This window comes from Macrobrachium nipponense, chromosome 13 (genome assembly GCF_015104395.2).
Source record: "Macrobrachium nipponense isolate FS-2020 chromosome 13, ASM1510439v2, whole genome shotgun sequence".
Taxonomy (NCBI): domain Eukaryota; kingdom Metazoa; phylum Arthropoda; class Malacostraca; order Decapoda; family Palaemonidae; genus Macrobrachium; species Macrobrachium nipponense.
The window spans coordinates 47,989,077-48,001,397 of NC_087206.1; the positions used below are offsets into that span (position 1 = coordinate 47,989,077).

A 12,321-nucleotide genomic window follows, 5' to 3' on the forward strand; every position below is an offset into this window, starting at 1 on the left:
ATACTCCTCATTCTCAATACTAATCCTCTCGTACTCTTCTTCTTCCACACTTTCCTTAGCTTCCCTCAACAACTGCAACTCCTCCTTCAGCTTCTCTACTTCAGTCAATCCTTCCATACTTTATTCACAAATCACACAACTCACTACAATCATTCTGCAGCTGCCACACCAGCAATCCCTGTTCGGGCGCCAAAATAATGTGGCAGAATCACAAAGAAAAAACAAAAGTAACAAGATCTCCCCATATTTACTTTATTGAACACGGCTGACAAATAGTTCCCCCAGCCAGACTTTTCCCTTTACGTTACCAAATACGCAGGACAAATGGCTTAACGAGACACAGAACACACAAAACACAAAAACATGTCCTCACCTTGGACTTGAGACACTCATGGCGAGACGCTGTGCCACCCGCTGGATACAGTTGTTGAGACACAACAACCATTGAATTCAATACACATAGACAGACAAGCACCAAAACCATATAAGAACTCCAATAAAAAACAACATAACAACCACTACACAAACAAATATCAGATCGAAAACAACACAACAACTCACTGCACAAACAACACCAACAACATCAAAGACAACTCAACAAATCAGCACACAAACAACTGCCAACACTGTCTCCAACAAACAACTCACAAACAACATCAAAACACAAAATCAAACGCAACAGGCACTCTTTAGCTCAACAACAACCAGACAGACACATACACAACAGCTATACAATACCAAAATCAATCAAATCACACAACAACAACTGACCATCAATAGACTCTGCCTTATCTCTGTCCTCCACAATTGCTCATCACAAACTGACTCTCTGAGACTCTGACTGACCCAACAACCGCGCCAGCAGACAACCCAAAATGATCGCCCAACAAGCAAACCATTGCTAACTATCCATCCACCACTTACTATCTCTCTCTGTCTCTCTCACTCTCTCGAAAGTTCGCTGATTCACACTCTTCAGAGAAAACACATATGCACTCACACACTACCATACAGCAACACCAAACACGAACACGTCACATCAAGCACAAGAAAACACATAAACTCTCAGTCCCGAACTACAAACCCAACGATGCTCTCTCTCTCTCTCTCTCTCTCTCTCTCTCTCTCTCTCTCTCTCTCACGCAACCCTCGAAGACTTTGTCAAATGTAACTACCATATCACTCCTCCATAACCTGAGATGTTTCAGAGCAGCAATGTATGCCTACCCTTCAGAACTGGACTGATAGTCCAGTTGATGAGAAAGGGGTAGATGAAATTTTATGGTTTTTGCATATGTTTCCTTGTTATCAAACATTTTATGAAGGTTTTGATTACTCGATCATCTTATGATGGAAGGCAAATCTACAGAAACTCTGTTAGTTCACAGGGGATAGGGGCAAGAACAGTGTTAGGTTTGTGATGCTAATATGAAGACCATCTTTGACTCTCTTGAGAGCAAAGCCATAACTTGAATGCCATAATCAGTTCATTAATTGACCTTTTTATTGGTAGTCATGGCAGTAGTTAGTTCATGAATCCAAGGGCTGGATGCAAAACCCATGTTGGGTCCACCAAAGATGATGTTGGACTCTTGAAGAAGAGCAAATTAGGGTTGAGATGACCTACTTAGTCTGTTGGTGGCTTTAAGTATCAGTAATCTGTTCATCAATTGGTTTGATCCAATAACCATGATGTGTCACCTGATTGATGAAGGATGACTTTGTGCTTTTTGAGAGAGAGAGAGAGAGAGAGAGAGAGAGAGAGAGAGAGAGAGAGAGAGGGCAAAGCCAGAGCTGATATGGTGTATTTAGTCCATTAATGGTTTCTTTATTGGTAAATCATGGCCATATTCAGTATGTAAGTGGCTTGGGAGGGGTTAAGTGTGAGAACCATGCTGGTCTATCAGGTTTCTCTGTGGTTATCAGTGTAAGGAAACTAAGACTCAGGATTCTAAAAAAAAACTAAGCTTATTAACAGGATATGATCCATTTTAATACAATATGTAGGTGGCATTATGGTCAAACCTGGCGGCTAAACTTGGGTTCAGTGGCAAAGCATGGAAACAGACTGGAAGCTTACAATATAACATCATGAAAACCCTCCACAATCGGTAAATGGCAGAATAGTTATGAAACAATGAATAGATAGTAACAAATAAAAACAGATCAAGCCAAATGTTAGCACATGGAATTAATCTTATTCAAAAGAATAGCACAAGTAATTTTGATTTAGAATTGGTCACACTCATGTGACCCATGATTATTTTATGAAAGCTGACATGCTTCAAGTGCTGCATATATCAAATGGAGAACAACATTAACTGTTAAACATTGCACATGTGAATATCGAAAATTTCGTCGACAATAAATGTCAAATTTTGGAAACAAATCGCTTAAAGAAAAGTCAGAATCTCCATCGTAATCAAGTAACCCAGTTTAAACATTTTTACAAATGTGTCATTTAATAAATAAAATCTAATCTATATTATTCATTATGACAAATCCTTTGGCCAAATCCTGTGAAAGCTAAATACCTTAGCTCAGTGGTCTGGTTAAAATACTTCATAATAGATGTAAGCGAATACCACAGGAAAATGATAATCAGAAATCCAAGCGCTTTCGTCTTTACTAAGCATTGCCAAGGAGCGCTCCTTGACAATGTCTTATTAAAGACGAAAGCGCTTGGATTTCTGACTATCATTTTCCTGTGGTATTCGCTTATTTAATGAAGTCACGCGCATCTACTGTGATTTTTTAAGCATAATAGATGTGTGGAATTATGACTCACAAAAATGCATCAACTGGCCAAGCCACCATGCACAATCGAAATGAATTTCTTTTTGTGCGCGTAATACTGAACTCAGAGTCTTACAAAACAAAACAGGCGGGACAATAGGAGGACCAAAATTGCAGTTGAAAGCCAAAGGTTTCAATGGCTCTTCCAAGAAATAAAATGTATATATACATATATATATATATATATATATATATATATATATATATATATATATATATATATATATATAGAACTCGATTGCGCCGAAGAAACTTCAGCGCATATTTTACTTGTTAATGCAGTGTAATGTATTCTCTTCATCTTTTCCATATACAATTATTTTCCTCAATCTGTTCTACGTTCGTTTTATGTTTCACTCACTTGAGTTCATTCTTTTTCTTGCGCCAACTTCAAGGGGGATTAATATGACTTATGCAGTGTAAGCAGCCTCCGAGGATTGAGTCAGGGAATGAAGATAATAGATAGGAAACTGATGAATACAGTTCCCAACAAACTGCAGGTAATTGTAGGCTCCACAGGTCCGGGAATGGGAAAAACATTCACATTTTCAGTGTTATATTTTCATGTCTGTATGAATACGACGAGGACATTCGTTCTATTTATGTAGTAATTTAAAGAGTACAGATTTAGTTATAAAATGAAAATAAAGGAAATTGGAAAACTGACTTTCGCAGGGTCGCGAATAACGAATGTGAATGCAAAATTGCAATTTTCTGGCAATTATTTCAATATCACTTAAGTCCATTTCTGATACAGTTATCAACAAAGTAGGGGTACGCGGCCTTTGGGTTGTTTGAAGACGATGCCAGAATGACGGTCGTATTCAAAGGATCCTGTTAACTGGCATTCAATAAACAAAAGGTGCGTTTTCGGATCTTAGATTTTCGTGGTTAACTACTCCGTAACGAAGCTTCTTTAAATGCCGCAGTCCTTTAACGAGCAAATGCGGGATTTATAAACCGGAATGAAATAAAATGAGCAACCTTGTGAAAGCAATGATTTTTTTAAAACTAATATCAGTGAAGTACTTTTTTCTGTTTTTCCCTGAGTAGTTTAAGGTGAATGTTCAGAGCCAACGATGATTTTTCAGTGTTGACTGCTCTACCTACCTATCTAGTACAAAGTATTAACTTGCATTTCTGGCAAAGGAACATTGAGACCTAAAATTTCTTTATACTTAAAACAAATTTGTGCGTTAATTTGTATCCAAAGCTGAAGAAGAAAATTGGATAATGAAATGGTAAACATCAAGTCATATTAGGATAGTAATTATTGACGTGTATGCGTTGCTTACGGCCACCGCGCGTCAAACAGATGAGTGAGTGGGAAATGGGAAAATGTACAGCTCCGAAAAAGCGCACCGTTACGAAGGGTCCCTGGTCTTGAGGTGGAGCTACGAAAGAAATCCCGTAACGAAATGGCAAAGCAGAGAAAAGGTACGGAAGAAGGTAAGGTGAGATAGTGTGTGGTGGGTTTGTGGGTTGATGTGGATTTCTTTGAGAGCGAGGTAGGTTAAGTAGGAGACGTCGATTTTGCAGGAGATTTGTTTGTTTCACGAGGAGAGAGTAGAGAGAGAGTTGGTAGAGAGAGATTAGGCGAAAGAGAGTTGGGTTGTGAAGGTGAGGAGGCCAGCTGGGGGAACCCGAGTATTGATCACATCAGATTGTTGAAAGTAGTGAAGATTGCTGGGTCGTGAGGTACGGGTGCTTGTGGTAGTAGGAGGAAGCGTAGGGAAAAGCTCCAGTTCTCCTGTCTTTATCTGTCCGGAGACTCTGTCTTCTTGTAAAGACATCTTTCAAAGCCCAGGTGCGTTCACGAAAAGTGCGAAGCTCTGTGAGATATCGAGTGAAGAGTAGGAATAACAGGAACGCCGTTCTTAACAGGTGTTTGCATCTCGCCGACCCCCACCCCCATAGCACAAGCATCAACATTATCGCTAAGTAAGAGTATGTTGTGTGATTGTGGACGCATGTATTGGTTTAGCTCCAGATTTTAGCTGTGTATCTGGGGTGAATGTGAGAGTTTCCATTTTTCCACTTGTCTTCTTGACACGATTCCCTCAGATCACGGCTGGAACAACCGCCACATTTCTGGGAATGGAAGAATCTGGGTTTTAGCAACATAAACAGCGGCCTCGTCATTCATTTGTTGGCATTCTGTGACTGGGGCTTTGACACATATCTAAAATTCAGTCCAAAACGGGTTGTAAACCTCATTATGCTAAGAGATCCAGGGCTTTAAGTGTATCCACGTATGCTGATTTGTGGAAAAGATGTGTGTATAATCCTAGTACAGATTATTATTTAAACAGAATCGGTCTTAGTCACTAAAATCCAGTCAGTGGAAATTAGATTTATTTCCGATGGCCCGATTCTTTTAGCATTATGTTTTTCTACTTTTATTATGTTCTAGCAAAAGAATTCTCGTCCGAGATGTAAATTTCTTTTACTTATCTCCATTTTTGTCAGATATGGTGTGGCACAAGCATTCCAATTTTGCATAATATCTCAGCTACGTCCTATTCTCTCTCTCTCTATTTCTCTCTTAACCGTTGTTCTCTGTTCCATATTCCGATAATGTACTCTTGAATATTAATTTGCTTGTAATATCGTTGTTATTGTATAATCAGTGGATATTGTTATAGTTTATATGAAAGAAATGGTTTGGATATTGACATAGCTCATTATTATTGGTTTCTAGAATGATTTTTGCTATTCTGTGTTTATCTCTTTATATTACTTAAATCGCTTAAGGTGGCAAAATAATTTTGTTTATCAACAGCATGGAATGTAGAAAAATCAAAACTAAGAACAATAAATTTTGAATTTCTGAAAGCTCATTCATTCCTGGGAAGTTGATTTCATAGCTAAAATGTTTGCTCGTTGACAACCAGTGCACTCACACCAAACAATTAGGTCCTAGTGAGATATCTAACTAGCTCTTTCCAAGAGAGCCTTGTTGGTAATGGATATGAGCTTAACCTGAATGACCGTAGCGATGCCTTTTACTTGAAAAATGGCAAGGCCTTTCAGAACTATTACTATGGTGTCGAAGATATTTTTAAGTGACCGGCAACGGACTTGAAGTGGATGAACCTAGGTATTTTTTTGTGTGGTTATCCTCAGGAGATTGCTTTGGTACCCAAGTTAATTAGTTTTTATTAATGTTAGCTAAATATAAAGATTAATCCAGTATGCAGATGATGAAACTCTTACAGGTGTTGTTTTATCTCAAATATGCGAAATGACGTTGCTTTTTGCTTATGAGAATTATCTGGAAAACGTGGGCATCCAGTATTAGTATTACACTTGAAGCCAAGATTTCGTTTCGACATTGAACTATACATGCCAAAAATCTAGGAATGACAGTTTTCTGTGCATCCACAGAAATGACACTAATGCCATGTTTCCTTGAAAGTTTGGTATACCGTTGCTTCATTCTTGTCAGATGTGGCCAGTAACCAAGACCTGCATCGTGTAAAGAAAATGTTCAAAGTGGAGGTTTCCCTTTTGCCAGCGATGCTAATTACGAATAAGGCTATATAGTCGGACGATAGGCTATTCTGTTTGGCCGTTTTCCAAAGCCTTAATTCTCTTACTTCCTTAGTGCTTGCACCTCTCTGAGTGTATGCTTGTTTTGCAGCGCATCGGCGCCCACATTGTGTTGAGATATTCCGATTTCAGCGCTTGCAAGTTTGGTCTAACTCTGCATACACTAAGGTTACCGTAAGACGCCATTTTGCAGAAACAGCAAAACGTCAAGGCAGAAATTGACTGGGGAGAGTTTGCTCTGGATAGAATAGCTTTCCAATTGGAAAATGTAAAAATTTACTGGTAATTAGCTTCGAGCAAAGGAAGGATTTTATTTGTTGGGAAAGCATCGCTTACCTATTGATGCCTTGGTGCGAATCATTGCTGTTACCACGATACCGGTGAGTTGCTGGCTGTCATCTTCATGTGACTCAAGACTCAGCTCACGATGGACTGGAATTGTAATGGCACATGCTTCGTTTAACGTTTTCAATATATCTTTCCTTACTTCTCTAAGTTATTCTTTCTGAGAGACGTCGGATGATGATAGGTAATTTCCAATAATTCATTCAATCTCCCGAGGGAATGCGTAGGTAAGCCGGCCACAGACAAATTAGACGGAACATCGTGAGAATAGGTAGGTGACAAATGGCCTCTTCTGTATTCTAAACATCTGCCAAGTATAGACCCGTCCACAAATCTTTTCGTTCAACGCTGCATTTAATGTGCCTGGTTTTTATTTGCAACTTATAGGCACAACTAGAGTTTCTTTTTGCCCTGAGTATGTGGCTTTTGAAAACTGCTTGAGATAATCTGCTTAAATAGAATTTATTTGTAATCAATTCTAGTGGTAGATTGAAGGTGTCTAATGTTACTGGAATATTGGATGAGATGGAATGTCTTAAACCGTCCATTTACAAAATACGCTCTTACTTTTCAAAATGATGAGTTCTTCAAAATTTCTGTGAAATGTGCCTGGCGTCCTTCCAATACGAGACAAGGTCTTCTACACTGTGTTGGTTTTCAGCTTCATCTTCTGAATTGCGACGCCCACTAAATCAATCAGTCAGACGTGACCTTTTGCAAAATTATTGCTATGAAGTTGCACACACCTACTCGCTTTATAAACATTTTTAACTTTAATGTCATGGCGCCCTTTTTACAAGATTTCAACCACTTAAAAATGAATGCTTCTGTAAACCTCGTATGAATTTGTAATGCATACGAACATCTCTGCATGCTCGCTCACATTACGGTTCCCATTCTTGGCAAGTAGGAATACCAACGTGAGATTTTCTGCAGCAGAATTTCACCCTAACCCTTCATTGTGCTTGTTGCCAAATCTCAAAACTGGCTCGCTGCCAAATCTTTAAGTTCTCATTTTTGTCCTTTCGTGCAACGACACTCAATAGTGTTTTATGACCAGTGATGACTTGGTAAAGGGTCTGGTTTTTCTTCTTCCCCTGTTCACGTTTGAAACAATGTTTTCTCGTTTTTATATTATTTGTTACAATTCATAGTTATAAAATGACTTCGATAAGAAATATTGATTTAGTTGGCTGGACTTACATTGGATAAAATCTCTCTCTCTCCTCTCTCTCTCTCTCGTGCCATCTCTCTCTCTCTCTCTCTCTCTCTCCTCTACTCTCAGGTTATTCTTTCGATTTCTAAATTCTAAATATGAAGCGGTTTTCGAATGTAATATATAATAATATATATATTAAATTCTTATATATGAAGCGGTTTCAGATTATGTATGTATATATATATATATATATATATATATATATATATATATATATATATATATATATATAGTCAATACTTTCCCTGTTTTTTTTTTTTTTACTTTTTGATTCATTCTGTATTTTCTTTCATCTAATTTGAAATATCTTTGTTGTCGGAGAGAGAGAGAGAGAGAGAGAGAGCGAGAGAGAGACGAGAGAGAGAAAGAGAGAGGAGAGATAATTTTGAACAGTAAACATAAACCTAGTGGTCCCGGAGAAGTAACGCCGGGAAATATGAATCTACAGAAAAGAATGCATTAGGCATTCCCAGAAAGCAACTCCTACAGCAGAGAGGAGGTGGAGAGTGTTTTGCAAAAGGCTGCCCGAAGCTGTTTGACGCCTGAGAAGGGATTGAGGAAATTTTTCTGCAGCAGTTTGCTCTGCGTTTCCCGTAAATGTAGGTGGTCGTTGTGAATGAATCTGTATTCAAGACGAACCGCCTAAAGCGCCACAGTAGATGCCACTGGACTTCGGTCACTCTCGTTTGCGCTGTATCTGCGCACCACTCTAAACACCGTGACTGGAAAAAGCTCCGCAGTTACTCCAGCTTGGAGGATTTTAATGGTCAAGGCACCACAATTATTAGTTGCCCGCTCCCCTTCTCCAGTTTGCGATAAGGGACACTTTACGCACTTCCTTACTACAGTATCTTGTTCTCAGAAGCAGTCGGAATTGCATTACAAACACAGACTAGGGGGGAGTTGGGTCTACGAGTACGAGCTCCACAGAAAGAGAGGTGACTCGGTACAAATAAGCATTCATTTTACGTCTTTCTATTTCCATCCTTTTCGTGTCATAATGTGGGGACCTACTGCTAATTTCAGGAACTACGTGTACATGCGAAGTCTAAGTTCCTCTCTTTTGCAATAAGTTTTTTTTCTTAAACCGCGATCCATTCAAGTTTATACAATTTTGTTTTTTGGGACCAGCGTATTTCACGTGTCTACTTCTTATATATCATATATATATATATATATTATATATATATATATATATATATATATTATATATATATATGTATATATATAGCTATATAATATATATATATCATATATATATATATATATATATATATATATATATATATATATATATATATATATATATATATGTTTGTATGTATGTGTGAGTGGGTTGCGGGTTTGCGTATGCGTTTTCATAAATGACAGTGAAGTGTAGATGATAAGTACGAATGAAAGAAATTATAACGAAATGGAGTTATGGGAAAGGCTGCTTTGTATTAAATTCATGTAGCTGCTTCAGTGATCAGAGCTCTCTTAAGATTCCTGGAGTGGAAAAGAGGCATTTGGACCTTATACAAACACACGCACACATATATACATACACACACAATTATATATATATATATATATATATATATATATATATATATATATATATATATACGTGTGTGTGTGTGTATGTGTATGTGTGTGTTTGTAGAATAGCGATTATATCTGTAATTAACTTATCATTACTACAGTTGAATAAGTAGATCAGCAAAATAGTCTGCCTTGTCTTAAACTTTAATGAAGTCTCAAGAATTGTGTGAACTAGCAAGACACTGGTTTGAAATCTTGACGTTCAAGTTGGCTCAGTATCGTCACCGGCAACTTCCCTCAATTTTCCACGAAGCCTTTGATTCACGAGAGATGGACCAAATGCCCAAGATGTTGTTATTTACTTTCATTAGTAGTTTACTATAAGTAGCACAATAAGTATCTATATACATATTCTCTGTGAACACAGTCAACGGCTAATTTACTTCACGTTTAACCATCGCAAAATCAGAAAATGCATGGAGCATAATGTATGTAATATAGATTCAATAAGTTGCATTGCATTTGTTGTTATTTTGAATGCGTCAAGTACGCTGTACACTTGCATTCAATATAAGAAAAAAGCTAAGGAGTTGGATGGTGACTTAACTCTCAACACTTGCAAGATGTTCCTTGAAAATCATTTCCTTTCAAGTCTTTGGAAATAGTGAACTTATTTTCGTCTCCAATATTCGCGTGGAAACCAGTGGTACTCCGTTGTACATTCCGTTACTTTATATTCTTTCATTTTCATCTTACAAGTTCTTACCCTTTATCTGCTCATACTGTTTCTCTCTGCACATAGAATCCATATTGTGCGCTGTGTTGAATATTTTAACTTGTGGTTCAAGTTTCTCCAAGTATTGAGACATTTGAGTGTCAAGATATAACGAGGCTTTACGGTCACTAGGAATCGTGTTAGATGGACTTTTTATGACTTGACCTTTAAAGGCGACACGAAGGAAGACTTCCTCTGTCGGATGATATCTGACGTCATTTTCTCATTTTTTTCTACATTTTCATGACAAAGGGAACGAGAGGACACACATTTTGCTCTCATAAAAACTCATAACAATTCGGTAATCCAATGGCGTTCTCTTAGATGACACCCTTTGGATTGCCTCTTGACATTTCAGGCATCAGTCCAGAGGTATACGCCAATAAGATAAGAGAGCTGGATGGGATTTCATGGCATGACACTTCCTACTGCAGCACCCTTGAGCCCCGGAGTCTTCGGAGGATGGGCCAAATAGTTTTCTAGGCGGAAGTCGTGATGATGGAACAACAGGAATGACTGACTCAGCGAAAGCCCTGCAGAACTGACTGTCTAATGTCAGTCTGAGATAAATGTCACAGACACATTTCCTCTCCATAATCAGTTTGACAAGTGTGTGTTTATGGATGTGACTGCAGGAATGACTGTTGGTCTGAGCAAGCATAGCTGCCAGTTGTTCGTTAGTAAACCATTCTCCGGGGTTTGATTATGGAATATGCGCATAAGACCTACTAAACTCTATAAGGATAAGCTGAAGTCTTCAGGTCAGGGTTTGCAGCTCGTCTGGGTGATTACGTTCGCTTCACTTGGAGCTTGAGGAGCAACGTTTTACACCACGAATATTTGTTCTAGTTTTGGTTTTCTTCTTGTTCTTGGTTCTTCCTTTCTCTAACAGTTCCAATGAATACACATGCTATATGTAAATTCTTTTAGGAAGTTATTATCATGATTAAAAAGAACCGGTGTTGTTATGATTTCTTTATACTGAAGCCTTGTCAGTTTAAATCTATAATTAATTATTTAATTTTTACAAGGTAATACTAAGATGATACAAGTATGATGGAGAACGTTTTACCTATCATAATTTAAAACTACATCAAACATTACATCAAACATGTTTCCTACATGACAGATATCAGAGTAGGTGTGATAATTCAGAAGTTGAAGCAAAAAGGAAAGGTTCATAGAGAAAAGATCAGCATACTAAAGTGCACTTGTCCCCCAAAGTGCGCTTGGTTTCAGGAACCCTGAATTCCATAAAGGCTGCCAGGTCTTGCTAAATCAGTGGTTCAAACAGAAGGTTCTGCTCTTCGGAGTAGTTCATCTGACTGGAAAAGGATGTTACCTTAGTAGTGCAGATACCTTATAAATGTATTTTCATTGCATCGTCAATGCACCTCATGCGGTGCACTGCAGGCATTACTTAAGGGCCTTTGCAGCGTCCCTTCGGCCCATAGCTGCAACCTCTTTCATTCCTTATACTGTACCTCCGTTTATATTCTTCTTCCATCGTACTTTCCGCCTTCTCTAACAATGGATTTTAGTGCACTGCGAAGTTCTGCTCCTGCTACACCTTTCAAACCTTCTTACTGTCAGTTTCCCTTTCAGTGCTGAATGACATCATTGGTCCCAGCGCTTGGCCTTAGGCCTAAATTCTATTCTACTATTTTCATTAGCCATAATGACCTCTTAACTTGGATAGTTTCCTTACGTTTATATGCATGTGCTTATCACTGGAAAAGTTTCATTAAACTGGCGGTGTTATTTAGAATCTCATCGAGGATGGCAGGACTTCTTCATTCATTGCCTTTTTGAATTCGCGTATTCAAAAGAGTGTGTGGAACTATATATCTATATATATATATATATATATATATATATATATATATATATATATATACATATATATATATATGTATATATATATATATATATATATACATATATAAATAAAGATATATGCCACGAGGGAAAATAAACAACGGAGTATCCGCGAGATCTTTCGACGTTCAAAATTTAAATATTTTGTAAATGTTATTAAAAAGAAACCATATTAATGAATTAAATACAAATCACATTTGGCTGAATATGTGGTCGGATATTCTAATCCAAG

General features: G+C 37.8%; 1 protein-coding gene across 1 annotated transcript in view; it reads left to right on the top strand.

Moving 5' to 3' along the window:
* Nucleotides 1-4,458: 4,458 nt before the first annotated feature.
* Nucleotides 4,459-12,321, top strand: part of LOC135225784 (uncharacterized) — a 94,320-nt gene continuing 86,457 nt past the window's right edge. Inside the window, 1 exon segment of the mRNA XM_064265258.1 lies at nt 4,459-4,737. The gene's annotated coding sequence lies outside the window, so the exon portion shown is untranslated.